Consider the following 17111-nt stretch of genomic DNA (forward strand, 5'->3'; position numbering starts at 1 on the left):
TTCTTCAGGTTTGCAGATCAAAACTACTTAGTCAGTTTTAAATATATTTTTGAATCATGACCAAAAGGACTTTGCAAAACGATATATAACCATTGTGAGAGCAAGTGATTTTAGACGGAATCGTCTATGAAAACAAGTTATATATCGGAAAATAAGCAACGCAGGTATAAGATTAAATGGCAGTAGGTTGTGAAAAATAAAGCTCTCATATTTCAAAACAATTGTCACGACCGCAGATTTAGACAAACATATAAACCTATAAACAGGATCATCTATCCCCGGAAATGTAAATGAATACTACAACAACCCACAAAGGTATATATACCTCACATTACGTCACGGATGCGCGTCCCTCAGATGAAAAATTCGTTCGCGGGAGAAAATTGAGCACTGTTGTCAAAAAGGTCGATTTAAGGTAACTACATGTCGAGATGAGTAGCTTTACTGACGGGGTTTCATTTATAATGATGTCAAGAAATTATTTATGTTTATAAATAGAATATGTTTGAGTAGCATTTATAATGAAATGAGCAGGAAAATGCAATGGGAAACTGTAAAGTCATACATAACTTAAACCAATATTGTCAAAAGTTTCAACTTCAGCTGCGAAAACCTTCATAATAGATAATATATACAATAGAACAGATTAACGATATCTGAAATGAATTGTTTGTAAATGGTTTAGGCAAAACGTTTAACATCACTAGAGTTTTAACATCACTAGAAAGTTGACACAAGTTATTCACCAAAAGACATATACAATGGGGTACCTTTATTTACAGATAGTAATTTTCTCACAAAGCATTTTTGTACATTTTTAATTTCCCCCAAATGCCCAATTCATATCCCCAAATTTCACAACCGTACAACCAGATTGGTTTCACCATTGAATCAAAGATATTTATTTCACATTGTATTGAGAAATGTAACATTCGTCTTCTGCATAATACAAAATACATGGATTTAGTAGCTTTTTGACAGACGTTTGAATTGGGATCTCTTATTTTTAAATGAGATGTCAAACTAATGGTATTAAACCCGATAGACTAAAGAGTACACGTACGTGCAGTCTGCTTATGTTACATATAGTCGTGCCTTTCAATTTACACAGCGCGTGATCCCAACAAACATAGTCTGAACTTTGCTAAATGTATTTATGGGTTATCATAAATTGAACTTGACGCTTATGGTGAAATTTGAAACAGACGTAAAACAGTATTTGTGCACTGGCCGCAATTCATTAATGCATCATGTTAAAATACCACAGGCTTAGATGAAGTAAGTTGATGAGTGAGTGAGTGAGTGATTGATTTCATAATTTTTCTGTTTTCCTACCCCTCTTGTGTGGAGATATTTATCCTTATCCTGGACCTAAATATCATTAAGGCTTGAACATCACAAATTTAATGGTTCGTCGTGTTGTGGACAAATTAGGCATTTTAAGTGCAGAAATTACATCATCTGGTGTATTCTGTTTGACTGAAACGTGGCTATGAGAAGACATTCGAAGTGAGAAAATTCAGATCCCTGGTTTCCAGTTACCGTTTCGAAAAGACAGAACACGTGCTGGAGGCGTTACGGTTCATGCTAAAAACACAGTTATGCGCTAAACTGATGAAGCATTTCCAACTTGCCGATTTGGGAGACATGGATGCCCACTGAACCTGCAAAAATTTAATTGGTAATTTTTTGTTGTCATGACAAACGTGTCTACTATTGGAACTTAATTGATGAGTAATAGGTAGTGCAGTTGACCTTGACATGTTTACAGTAGTTACTGGCGATTTCACTCCAGATGTTCTATGTAAAACCAGTCAAAAGATCGAACATGGACAAATTATGTACGGCTTGAACTAAATTACAGAGCCCACAAGAACTACCTCCTGTTCTGCACCTTTGCTCGATCTGGTGTTCATATTGCATACAGACAACGCAAGACTTTCAGGTGTACGTTCCATAGAACCATAGTGTAGATCATTACACTTTATTTGTTAATACCATTGAAATGGGTCCCTAAAACCACACCTTTAAGGTGCCAATACAACATTACTCTCTGACGAATGTAGATGGCATAAATCACGACATTAATGGCATAGACGCTGACAATTTGTTTTCATCTGAAGATATTAGTACACTCACTGAAGATTTTACTAGTAAAATTAAAGATATTCTCGATAATAATATACAGAATAGGACTGTCACCGTCACGAAAAATATTCACTGTGGTTAAATAATGTTATTTGTTCTGTTGTTGAAAAAAAGTCGAAATATCATTCCTTAATTTATTAAAAAATCGAAATAGACTTGCAAACTGGGACAAATTTAAAATATGCAGGAACAAAGTAATATCATCAGTCAGAAAAGTCAGAAGACATTGTGGATTGAAAATAATTAAAATAATAAATATTCCAAACGGTACTACAATGTGGTGGCGTCTAGTCAAGACGCGCGCAGTGGGCGAACTGGGGGCGCATTGGGCGAGCTGGCTAAAGCGCTAAGCTAGTGATCCAGCGAGGTTGAGTTGTCAGGATCGAGCCCACCTGTGACCGGCTGTAAAAGCCTTGGAGTCAATATTGTGTGCAGACTCTTTCAGTGTTGTCACAACCCCTAGTGTACAGTACACAACACTGTGCACGTAAAAGAACCCACGAATTCATTGGTATATGACCAGATTGTGGCCACAAAAATAGGTGCAAACACCTAGTTGCAGGTACAACAAGGTGCAGTGAATTTGGGCAAAGTACTGTGACTATGTGCCCCAGTCCACACAGCTGTGAATGGGTACCTCGTTAGGATGAGAGAGCCTCACTAAACACGGTGCGCCAAGTGGCAGCAAGAGTTATATACTCCCCAGGGAGTTGAGACTGAAATACGATGTGCTGTTGGGATTGACTCCAGTGGTCGAGGGAATAATACCAGTGCCTTGAGCATGCTCTGGTGCGTGGATATGTGCGTTATATAAATATCCTATATCATAGATCATATCACTATCAAATATATGAAAAAGCAAACCGAAAATGTGTTATTTCTGCTAATTGTATCAAATAACATTTTCTATGATGACGTTGAAGATATTACCAATGCCCGGAATGGAATTATCATTGATGAGATGAAGGTGAAAATCCCGATGCTGAACTACAGGTAATGCTACAGGACAAGGTCGTATAGGAAGCGAACTACTAAAATTAACAGCGACTACCCTAGTTCATATTCTTAACAAGTTTTTCAAACTTATCTCTGCTAAATTTATGTTTCCCGACATTCTGGAAACAAACATCAGTGCGCCAGTTCATAAAAAGGTGATGTACATGGATGCTGAAACTATAGATCTGTAACACTTACAAGTTGAGCAGCCAATTTTTCTTAAAAGAGTAGTTGATATTTTTACCTCAGATCTGAGTTTTGGTAACTTTCGGGTTTCAGAATTTGAATTGAATCGATTTTGATTCGAATCCCGATCTTTATTTCTTTTTTCAAATTCGGGATTTTTCTTTTACAGATTCGGCACGTGCATGGGGTATTCGGTATTGTAACCCTTAGTATGCATTTCTTTTACACATTTGGAAATCGGGACTTCAGGTTACGCAACTGTACTCTTTGCACCTTCACCCTTTAAACGTATCTATCCTCGGCGTTGCTGTCCTCCGCCGGAGATAGTCAAAAAGACCTGAAGCGCCCCACCTTTGCTTGCATGCATGAGCTCTCGTTGAAGAACGAAGAAAGACCAACACAGTCAATAATTTGAAACACACTTTAAAGAGGAATTATGCAAGGAGGAAATCTGTTTTTTTCTAATTCTGGTAATTATGTGTATGGCGCATTCCTTCTTACTGCTCATGGGAGAATTTGAAATAGACAAATCTGAGGGCAACAATGCATCAAAAACAAGATAAGGTCAATTAAGCAAGACTTGTTTGTTCTGTAATTCTGGTAATTGTATTAAACACTCCTCCTTACTGATTATGGGGTGTGATTGTAAGACGTTTATCCATTCTACGAAGCCAACTATAGGCTTTGTTCATTCAGAAACAGTATATAACATCCGCACCTCACAAAGGAGAATTGCGTTAAAGACACCGCCTATGTGACACCAAGAAGCGAGTATTGATTCCCTAAAACATAAATATCAAAACATAAATATCAAAAGACCATAGATGAATTACTGGAATCTGAATCATAAACAAAGAAGTCCTACCATGGGTATTTTCTGCTCGAGAAGTATGCAGTTTCAATGCGGTGGTGTGAAGATGTTGCTTGGGAAGAAAGAAGAACATGAAGATCTGTGTATTTCGTCTCCATTGAAGACGCCTTTCTCATCATCCAGAGGGACTGTATTGCAACAGGACAGAGTGATAGAGACAATATGAAGGTACCAAGAAGTATGCCAACATCACTCCTGAATCCCGTAGGTTATTCAAGTCTCCCTGCATCCAATGCCAGCAGAAAACGAAATAGGACAACTACGCTGGAGTTGTTATTCTCCCCATCATCTCTAAGGACTTTGGTTCACATGCTCAAGTCAATTTGATTGGCATGCAATCCATGTGTGAAGAGAAATTCAAATGGATTATGCATTTTTAGATCATCTCAAGTTCTGTGTGCTGAGACCGTTGACCACCACGAAGTAGTGTGTCAGTTTGTCGACATCTTCTTGTTCATTGGTGCACCACCTATCTTGCAGAGTGACAATAGTTCATAGTTTACTGCAGTTTACACTGAGGAGGTGTCACTGATGTGGTCTCGCACCATGATCATGGTAACCCCAATCCCAAGGTTCCGTCTGGCAACAATACCAATGACTGGACCATGGGACTCAAGGTTGAAGATATGTCTACTGAAAAAAACCCCAAAAAACAAACCTTACCTCCTTACTCTCAGCACTTCAGTTTGGGTGGACGCGGCTTTGTTGAGTTCAGATTGAGCTGGATTCAAGAGGTACCAGATAAGCAGATGCAAGTGCTACATGACTGGTAAAAATGTAACTGAAGGTGTCATTTTCTTGTCAGAAAGAAAATTGAAATGATCTCCAAACATGTCCATGATTCTTTTCCATGTGTACATCAAACATGTATTATGTTGAATGTAGATATCACTGTAGCAAAACGTCACCATCCTGGTAAATACAAAACTCTTTTTTTCACATCTTCTTGGAAGATCGAAAAAATAGAAACTCTATTGATCATTTAGTTCGACTAGAATCATTTGTTCAAAATTCCATTGTAAATAACCACCATGCTGTATCAATATTTTTAGACCTTGAAAAAGCTTATGATACAACATGGAAATATGGTATCTTAAAGGTCACATGCAACGTAAAACACAACTTTGCAAATTCTGATACCTTTCAGTATGCACTTACGGAAACAAATCATCAAAAATGCCAATTCAACCTATAAAGTTGAAAAAAAACCGCGATGGAGTTCAAACGGTTCACTAAATTTGCTCCAGCGCTTTTTCTTCTCCTCCTTGGCAATTGGTTAGGCCACAAGTTGACCTAACACTGACAAAGTTTAAAAAATCATATACTAATGAATTACAATATAAACAAGAATTTGTTCAATTAAGACATAAATATAATACACACATACATATTTACAGATGGGTCCAGGGGTTGTGGCACAATAGCTTGTGCCACTGTCATTGGATCCAGAACAGTTTCTTCTAAAATACCTGATAACATATACGACAAAATGTTATGGATGTCAACTTCTTCTTTATTGTTTGATGAGGTTCTTGAGAGGCATTTAGAAGTCGGTATTCTAATATACGACAAAATGTTATGGATGTCAACTTCTACCTGATAACAGCAGAAACAAACGCAATACTAACGGCTCTTAAATATACTGAACATCATTGAAAACGCACCACCTGTAAATTTTGAAATAAGGCAATAGAATCTTTTGGAAATGGAAAATTAATGGTGGGAATTTTGATAATAACACACTAGATCGTAAATAACGCTCTACAGTAAAAAAGGATCGTTCGAACACATCATCGAACACATCACATGAAAACAACAAAATTCATGCACATCACACACGAAGGGCACAAATTGCATGCAGAAAGCATGCTGTTCAGGGGTATAAATGACCTTCGGCACAAAACCGTTCTCATTTTCGCAGTACTTTCGTAAGTAAAGTTTTTTCGCCATGCCAAGATTGTCACCAGAGGAACGAGAACAGGCCTTGGGTATGTTGCAGGTCGGCGCTTCAAGCAGAAACATTGCACGACGATTTGGGTGTCATCATTCGACCATTCTGAGGCTTGCTAACAGATACCAACAAACAGGAACCAGCAGGGACCGGCAACGCCCAGGTCAGGCACGTGTTACCACCCCTCGTGAAGATCGAGACATTGTACGGCGCCATATTCGGGATCGAACCTTGCCCGCTGCCAGAACCGCCAACGCTGTCCAGGGTCGACGTGGTTTGATCAGCGCTTCCACCGTCCGACGCCGTCTCCGTGCGGCAGGGTTACGTTGTCGACGCCCTTACGTTGGACCCATCCTGACTGACAGGCATCGCCGTGAACGCCGACAATGGGCTGAACAGCATCGTGTGTGGTTGTTACGACGTTGGCAAGGTGTGGTGTTCTCCGACGAGTCGCGTTTTCACTTGCGAAATGCTGACGGGCGTCTACGGGTATGGCGTCGACGGGGTGAACGTTATCATCAGGATTGTGTTGTGCAAACCGATCGGTGGGGTGGAGGAAGCATTATGGTGTGGGGAGGGATAAGTTATCACCACAGAACCGCTCTGATTGTTTGTCGTGGCAGAGTGAATGCCGTTTACTACCGTGACAACATTCTTCAGAACAACGTCGTTCCCTTCTTTCACCAGCATCAAGATCTGCACACATTTCAACATGACAATGCACGAGCCCACACTGCACGTGTTTGGATACAGTATCTGGCTAACAACAACATTCCTCTACTTCATTGGCCTGCATTGTCACCAGATTTGTCACCCATCGAACACTTGTGGGATTACATCGGCCAACGCCTCGCACGTCGTCCGCAGATCAACAACCTTGGGGAACTCGACAATGCCTTGCAGCAAGAGTGGAATGCAGTGCCTCAGGACTTTATTCAGAGACTTATCCGTTCAATGAGGAGACGTTGCACAGCTTGTGTTGCTGCTAACGGGGGTCATACACGCTACTGACTTTCCATTTTGACCCCATCTTTATTTCATTGTCAGCTGCATTAAATCTTCACTGTTTTGCTTGATTGTTTTTTGCTTCTTTTCTTTATCAAACATTGGTCTACACAAATATGTAAAATTTACATAGATTGCTCACTTCTGCTCTTAGAAATCCACAATTTTAGGGGTGGTGCGTTTTCAATGATGTTCAGTATATATTCAAAGGCATCCTAAATATAAGCAACATATAATCTCTTCTGACTCTCTTTCTTGCGTCCAGGCAATTAAAAACTTATCTTGTAAACGTCCACTTTTAACAGAAATTATGGAGTTATATACTCAGTCCATTTGAAAACGCACCACTCACGAAATCTGGAATAGCTCCACGGATTGATATGTGAAGTATATACTTAGGATGTATTTGAGATAATGAATGATTTAAGAAGACATGTGAACATCATTCAATTTCATTCACGATAGTGTTAATGCGCGAGAGAGGCTTAACTGGTGTAGGGGTCAAAGAGGAAAGTCAATAACGGGTGTGACCGCCATTTGCATTGACACATGCGGTGCATCGTCGTCGCATGGAGTTGATCAGTCTCTGGATAGTGTTCTGAGGGATAGCACTCCACTCCTTTACAAGGGCAACCTCAAGTTCTTGGATGTTGTCCATCTGGCGTCGACGTGAAAGACGTCGTCCAATTTCATCCCATAAGTGCTCGATAGGCGCGAGGTCGGGTGCCAGAGCGGGATGTTCTGCTGTGCAAGGTACTGCATGGGCACCCTTGCAGTGTGTGCCCCAGCGTTGTCCTGTTGGAACGTGTGGACATCGTGGTGTTGGTTGAAGAACGGCACGACATGGTTCCCCCTTCCTCTGCAGATATGGAGATTGGTTCTGTGACGGTAGCTTATTTTACCCCACACCATAACGCTTCCACTACCCCAACGGTCCGTCCGTCTGAACGACTCAGTCGGCGTTATACGTTCACCACGTCTCCGCCAAACATGTATACGGCCATCTGCGTTCCTTAAGCGAAATCGTGACTCGTCAGAAAAGATGACACTGTGCCATTGTCGTAGTCGCCAATTCTGGTGGCTGTTTGCCCACTGTAGACGCTGGTCCGTCAATATGGAGCCGAAATAAGGACGTCGTGCACGCAGGCCTACAGCTCACAGACAGTTCCGTACGGTGTTTGGGTGAATGAATCCACGTTGTCCTTGGACTTGAGCAGCCGGTCTTGTCGCTGGTAGTGTTCGGTCTTGGACATGATCCCGTACTATCTTACGGTCCTGACGTGCCGTTGTCACACGTTGTTGACCCGCTCGAGGACGGTCCCGATTGCTCCTCGTTTGCAGAAACCTTTGATGGAGTTTTGCGATCGTTGTGTGTGCGCAGTGTAGTCGTCTGGCAATTTCCCTGGTGCTGGCGTTATTTTGAAGCATGACTATGGCACGTTCCCGTTCAGGGGCTGTAAGTCGCGGCATCGTGTCGGCGTTTCACAATCAAGTGTCAGTGAAGAAGTGAAATTTTATTCGGATTCACATGCTTTTAAAGACAATATGTGCACACATTCAGAGTGAAATTCATTTTTCCCATGGTGTGCGTGCAAAATGTTGCGTTTTTGCGAATAATTGCCTAGCGTTACAGTTAACATGAAATTCTCGCATTTCATGCACCTGGCATGTCGGGTGACGTCACTGTAGTGTTGTTGTTATATAAAGATTATATTGAAGTTCATTTGAACTTAAGTGTTGACCTTTTTTTCAAGTGGTGCGTTTTCATGTGTACTCAGTATATAATGAACTTGCTAATGGCCAATGCGTCATCGTATTTTGTTGGTTACCATGTCAAATCATCGATTACAGAACAGTCTCGTTTCCTGTTTAACTGGTTCCGTCTTTTTGTGCAACTTAGTGTGATAACCAATCCAGAATGTTTAGACTGTGTCATTTAACTGGATGCATAAATATTAATCAGTATGATTTGATAAGTCTACGCACTTGTATATTGCAACACTAAGCTCCTTCTAATCCTTCCAATCCTACAGTGTGCTCTGTCGTTCAGCCTACTCTGACAAACGGAAACCTGGAAATCGTGGAAATCTCAAAACGAGGCTCTGCCGCTAGATAACTTAGTGATATTTCACTAACCTCATTGTGCGTCACAGAACTACACTAAATAAGCATAAGGAACACATAACAGTTTTAACCAGTGAGCCAGGTGCATTGTGAATCATTTTACGATCTTATCAAACATGGGCAGTTTGTGATTCCATAGTTAAGGTATGCTGCCAACACCTCGACATAAGGTATAGAAAGACGGTCTTATTGAAGTTTAAAATTAAAACTCTCTTGTAAATACCATTTCCTTATGAAACAAGGAATTGAAATTCGGTTTAACCAGAGCTGTTTGCGGTGTCAATTTTCATTTTCACACGAGACAATTCGGATCGGCTGAAAAGTAGGTCAATGTCTGAATAGGTTAATGAGACTTATGTTTCGGTATGAAGCCACGTGGATATTTCTGGGAACACAATGGCCGATTTTGCTGCCAAGGTAGCACTCGACGAATCTGTGACACCACTTCTGATTCCATACCCAGACTATAAAGCTACATTTAAGAAGAAGAACCCCCAATGCCCAGCCCGAATCCGATTCTAAACAGGAAATTCAAATTCAGGACTCGAATCCGGAATGTGAACAAATAAACCAGATTCGAAACTTGAATCCCCATTCTGAATCCGTTTCAAAACACACGCACAAAAAAAATCAGATTGGGGATTCGAATCCCAAATGTTAACAAAAAAAAAATCAAATTCGGGATTGGAACCTCGAATCCGTTTATAACTTCATGTTGCCAACATTCCTGTGGGTCTTCTTCCGAACAATCGCTCTGTTGGCCGCTTCTATATTTCTATATACATGACTTCACCTGATGAAGGGGTCTGAAATAACCCCAAACCGTTGTGTGTCAAAAATTATTAAAAAGATTTATCCACAAAAGATCTTGGTCATATATAACAACTTCTAAATGCCGCTAAAAGACATTTTTTCTCTATTTGCTCCCAAAAATAACATGGGACTCTATTATCGCGGTAGTTAATGTCGCCATCGGGAAGGACTACTGACATTTGACATTTTATACATATTTTCAATTGACTGATGTTTAATCTTCATTTCTGTCAAACAATGTTCCACATAATCACAATTCATTCAACATGACTGCGGCAATACCGATTAAAGCTGAAGCAACTCTCTACTATCTACGGTATTGCCATTTTCTTTTCTGTAGCACACAGTACAAGCAAATGACACTGTTAAACGTTTACTAAGACAAGTAAAGAATCGAAATAGTTTCTTCACCAAAAATTATCAAGAAATTTCATTCACATTAGTAACACTATTAACATGTTTTTTAACCAAAGAATCTGAAACTTCGATTCATTTGGATAAAGGGTAACAATAACGTAACAAAATATTAAAAATATTATTTTACAGCATTAAAACGTACTTTGCAATTTGCTGCCGTGTGCGTCACTTCCTTTTATATATGCTGTAAATATGCGAATGATCTTCAAGCTGTCGCACGATTACTCTTGACGAAGCAAGTTTTGACAGAAGGGAAAAAAACGCCTAGGAACATTCATAAAATACTTGAATGAGTCACACTCAAGTTTCAAATTCACTGCCGAATACTAGAGAAACGTAGCCTGTCTAGACAAATGGGTAATGTATAACTGTGCTCTCACAAACAGGCCGCGGCCGGGTCCAGGGCGGAGACCTGGTGGGGGGTCAGGGAGGCGAAGCCCCCCTGAATCTGAAGAGAAGTAGTGTTTTTAACACCCTATAAGTGATTTAAAATGAGTGAAAAAGTGGCTTTGATTAATTTACGTTATTTTTTTTTAAAAAAAGCGTGAGATTATCAATGTCTGTCGTGAGAGCGTGACAAATGCTTAAAAAACGTGAGTCTCAAGCCAAAGGCGTGAGAGTTGGCAGGTCTGAAAACCTATCTACAACCACTAACCGGCCGAACAAAGCCTTCGTCTCTACGACCGGAACAGGTCTGAAGTGAGCTCAGACAGTGCCACAATTTCCAGGGAACCACTCGATATATGGACTCATGCAGTTCACAGATAAGGTTGGAATACCTGTTATGCCCCAACTGGTACACGTACCAACGGAATGGAGGACACGTAATCATAGAACCATGCCCGATACACTGACTCCATCATACATGGGGTTTTACAGGATGCTTGAAGAGTACTTCGGATCAGTAGCCAACTACACGGACATGGCCTACACTTCGATGTTTGCAGTTCACAAACAACGCAAACTCAGGGCAGTAACACGGACTTATTCAAACCTCGTATTAATATACTGTCATATATAGTGGTACCTGGTTCTCATATCATTTTTGCTCCCCTTACCAAAACAGACAATGGTGTTCTGACCATGGGACCGCTGAATACTTGTTGTAACAAACACAAACAATGTTGAACCAATAAAACAAGCACTTTATTTTCATAGTGAACGAAAAATCAATGTACAAAATTGTTACACATGTTGTATACAACTGAGCCAATACAGTTCATTATTAAACGATCAGTACTCAGTATATCTTCACATCGGTAGGCATCTGTTCCTTGTAACAAATGTCATCGAATGTTGAGTGAGTGTGGCTTCAATACACCCCAAACCACGGCGACCCAATGATGACGCAGCAGGACGCATGACGTTACACCTGGTCCATTGCCATTCCTGAAGGGAACATTGTTCCAGTTGCTAAGCGTTGACAGGTGCAGGTGATGGTTTTCTGATTCGTCGATCCGGATAGTCCCATTAGTATTCTGTCGGATTCACGTCGGGAGGACATGCTGGCCACGGCAACATAACAATAGCCTTATGCAGAAAGTCGTCTGTTAGCCTTGCTGTATGAGACTTTGCGTGATCATGTTGTTAGACGATGCTACATGATTGTTGCTGGATAAACTTAATGGCACCACAGCTCGGCACAAAACTTTATACATATATCTTCGAGCATTCAATCTTGTTTTAGATCGCGCAGAGCTCACTCCACACCATTGTGCTATAGGCTCCAAATGGTCAGGCTTGATGAACGCAGTCAGGCACCAAGCGTTTACCTACTCGTCTGCGAGCACCAATCCGGCTGTCATTACCGTGAAATTAAAACCTGCTCTTGTGGGTGAATTTCACATGTCGCCAATCACGCATCTGCTGCTTGTCTGGCTCTTGTCAAATGACAACTTCGGTTATGTCAACTTAAGCGTTGTCCATGTACCTTCACTAACTTTAAGGTCGCCGTTACAAAACGCTATCTCGATTGAATTATCCGGCCGTGGTAATCAGTTCGTAATTGTATCATCTGGTTCCCCTAATGCTGGTCTTTAAACATGCATACCATCTGGTCTCCCTTATATTGTTTTTTTTTAAAATATATATACCATGTGGTCATCCTAATACTGGGTTTTAAAAGGGTATCTACCCCCTGTCCCCCAAATGCTGGTTTTGAATAAAATTTACTCTCTGGTGCCCCTAGTGCTGGGTATTGCAAAAATATCTACCATCTGGTCCCCCAAGTGCTGGTTTTTAAATATGTTTACTGTTTGGACCCCCAAATGTTGGTTTTTAAATATATTTATGCCATCTGGTCCCCCTAATGTTGTTTTTTTAAATTATTATATATACCGTCTGGTTCCAACAGACCTTTTTTTAAAAAATGTGTGTATATATATACTATTTGGTCACCCTAATACTTGTTTTTACGTACGGTCTCCCTAATGCTGGTTCCAGATATATATTCCGGTCTCCCTAATGCTGGTTCTGTATATATGAGAATTAAGGAGACCGAAAAACACGTATATGCTTTATTTTATGATTTTTTTTTCACATCATCGTTTTTGTTGAGATGATTTAGAGTTACAATAAATCATTAAAGTCAGTAAAAGTTGTTTTATAACAGAATATACACTTGGTCTCCCTAATGCTATTTTAGATATACTCCTATATATCATCTCGTCCCCCTAATGCATGTTTTTAAATGTGTGTATATATACCATTTGGGGCCCCTAACGCTTGTTTTTAAACATATATAAAATCTGGTCTCCCTAATGCTGGTTTTTACATACGGTCTCCCTAATGCTGGTTCCAGATATATATTCCGGTCTCCCTAATGCTGGTTCTGTATATGTGAGAATTAAGGAGACCGAAAAACACGTATATGCTTTATTTTATGATTTGTTTTCACATCATCTTTTTTGTTGAGATGATTTAGAGTTACAATAAATCATTAAAGTCACTAAAAGTTGTTTTATAACAGAATATACACTTGGTCTCCCTAATGCTATTTTTAGATATACTACTATATTTCATCTCGTCCCCCTAGTGCATGTTTTTAAATGTGTGTATATATACCATTTGGGGCCCCTAACGCTTGTTTTTAAACATATATAAAATCTGGTCTCCCTAATGCTGGTTTTTACATACGGTCTCCCTAATGCTGGTTCCAGATATATATTCCGGTCTCCCTAATGCTGGTTCTGTATATATGAGAATTAAGGAGACCGAAAAACACGTATATGCTTTATTTTATGATTTTTTTTCACATCATCTTTTTTGTTGAGATGATTTAGAGTTACAATATATCATTAAAGTCACTAAAAGTTGTTTTATAACAGAATATACACTTGGTCTCCCTAATGCTATTTTTAGATATACTACTATATATCATCTCGTCCCCCTAGTGCATGTTTTTAAATGTGTGTATATATACCATTTGGGGCCCCTAACGCTTGTTTTTAAACATATATAAAATCTGGTCTCCCTAATGCTGGTTTTTACATACGGTCTCCCTAATGCTGGTTCTGTATATATGAGAATTAAGGAGACCGAAAAACACGTATATGCTTTATTTTATGATTTTTTTTCACATCATCTTTTTTGTTGAGATGATTTAGAGTTACAATATATCATTAAAGTCACTAAAAGTTGTTTTATAACAGAATATACACTTGGTCTCCCTAATGCTATTTTTAGATATACTACTATATATCATCTCGTCCCCCTAGTGCATGTTTTTAAATGTGTGTTTATATACCATTTGGTGCCCCTAACGCTTGTTTTTAAACATATATAAAATCTGGTCTCCCTAATGCTGGTTTTTACATACGGTCTCCCTAATGCTGGTTCCAGATATATATTCCGGTCTCCCTAATGCTGGTTCTGTATATATGAGAATTAAGGAGACCGAAAAACACGTATATGCTTTATTTTATGATTTTTTTTCACATCATCTTTTTTGTTGAGATGATTTAGAGTTACAATATATCATTAAAGTCACTAAAAGTTGTTTTATAACAGAATATACACTTGGTCTCCCTAATGCTATTTTTAGATATACTACTATATATCATCTCGTCCCCCTAGTGCATGTTTTTAAATGTGTGTTTATATACCATTTGGTGCCCCTAACGCTTGTTTTTAAACATATATAAAATCTGGTCTCCCTAATGCTGGTTTTTACATACGGTCTCCCTAATGCTGGTTCCAGATATATATTCCGGTCTCCCTAATGCTGGTTCTGTATATATGAGAATTAAGGAGACCGAAAAACACGTATATGCTTTATTTTATGATTTGTTTTCACATCATCTTTTTTGTTGAGATGATTTAGAGTTACAATAAATCATTAAAGTCAGTAAAAGTTGTTTTATAACAGAATATACACTTGGTCTCCCTAATGCTATTTTTAGATATACTACTATATATCATCTCGTCCCCCTAGTGCATGTTTTTAAATGTGTGTAAATATACCATTTGGGGCCCCTAACGCTTGTTTTTAAACATATATAAAATCTGGTCTCCCTAATGCTGGTTTTTACATACGGTCTCCCTAATGCTGGTTCTGTATATATGAGAATTAAGGAGACCGAAAAACACGTATATGCTTTATTTTATGATTTTTTTTCACATCATCTTTTTTGTTGAGATGATTTAGAGTTACAATATATCATTAAAGTCACTAAAAGTTGTTTTATAACAGAATATACACTTGGTCTCCCTAATGCTATTTTTAGATATACTACTATATATCATCTCGTCCCCCTAGTGCATGTTTTTAAATGTGTGTTTATATACCATTTGGTGCCCCTAACGCTTGTTTTTAAACATATATAAAATCTGGTCTCCCTAATGCTGGTTTTTACATACGGTCTCCCTAATGCTGGTTCCAGATATATATTCCGGTCTCCCTAATGCTGGTTCTGTATATATGAGAATTAAGGAGACCGAAAAACACGTATATGCTTTATTTTATGATTTTTTTTCACATCATCTTTTTTGTTGAGATGATTTAGAGTTACAATATATCATTAAAGTCACTAAAAGTTGTTTTATAACAGAATATACACTTGGTCTCCCTAATGCTATTTTTAGATATACTACTATATATCATCTCGTCCCCCTAGTGCATGTTTTTAAATGTGTGTTTATATACCATTTGGTGCCCCTAACGCTTGTTTTTAAACATATATAAAATCTGGTCTCCCTAATGCTGGTTTTTACATACGGTCTCCCTAATGCTGGTTCCAGATATATATTCCGGTCTCCCTAATGCTGGTTCTGTATATATGAGAATTAAGGAGACCGAAAAACACGTATATGCTTTATTTTATGATTTGTTTTCACATCATCTTTTTTGTTGAGATGATTTAGAGTTACAATAAATCATTAAAGTCAGTAAAAGTTGTTTTATAACAGAATATACACTTGGTCTCCCTAATGCTATTTTTAGATATACTACTATATATCATCTCGTCCCCCTAGTGCATGTTTTTAAATGTGTGTAAATATACCATTTGGGGCCCCTAACGCTTGTTTTTAAACATATATAAAATCTGGTCTCCCTAATGCTGGTTTTTACATACGGTCTCCCTAATGCTGGTTCCAGATATATATTCCGGTCTCCCTAATGCTGGTTCTGTATGTATGAAAATTAAGGAGACCGAAAAACATGTATATTTTTTATGTGATGTGTTTTTTGCATCATCTTTTTCTTAAAGTTTATTAAGATGATTTCGGGTAAAAATACACCATTAAAGTCAATAAAAGTTATTTTATAACAGAATATACACGTGGTCCCCCTAATGCTGGTTTTTACATACGGTCCCCCTAATGCTGGTTTCAGATGTATATATATATATATATATATATATATATATATATATATATATATATATATATATATATATATATATATATATATATATATATGACACCAGCATTAGGGAGACCAAATGTATGTAAAAACCAGCATTAGGGAGACCGCAAACTTAGGGAGACCGAAATCCGGTCTCCCTAATTTTCAGGCAACCGGTTATTGCATAAAATAGCACCTTTTCCATAACTTTGGGGGGGTTATAGTTCATGTTCACATTGTCTTTAACATCATCAAACGAAAGTAATTTTTTGGTGTCTTTAAAATGCTACATTTACATCAGAAGCGACAGTCGCATATATATACAAGTATTTAAAAATACGCCTTAGGGAGACCAACCCAAAAAGGCAAATAAGTGCATTATTTGGGTATATATGTTTAATTCTGACCCAGTGAATTATTACAAGTGTTTTTATTTCTAATTTTTGTCAGGAAAACAAAACTGTAGGTTACTATTAAATGAAAACAAAAATTCGGACCGTGAAACGGCGGTCGTGTTGCCTCGAATCGAGACCGACCTACCGGCGCCACACTTGCTTTTCTGTGAATGTTTCAGTGAAAAAAATAAACCCGGGACACATCGTTGTCGTCATTTTCAAAGTAAGACACAATTACACAACAATGTAGATCTACAGTTTGGTGTTTTTTCCTTGATACTTTAAATACCGTTTGTGCGGTGCTTCAATCGTTTCGGACTTTTGACGATGGCGGCCATTTAGCTGCCGCTGCTGTTTTCG

Source organism: Haliotis asinina, chromosome 5 (genome assembly GCF_037392515.1).
Source record: "Haliotis asinina isolate JCU_RB_2024 chromosome 5, JCU_Hal_asi_v2, whole genome shotgun sequence".
NCBI lineage: Eukaryota > Metazoa > Mollusca > Gastropoda > Lepetellida > Haliotidae > Haliotis > Haliotis asinina.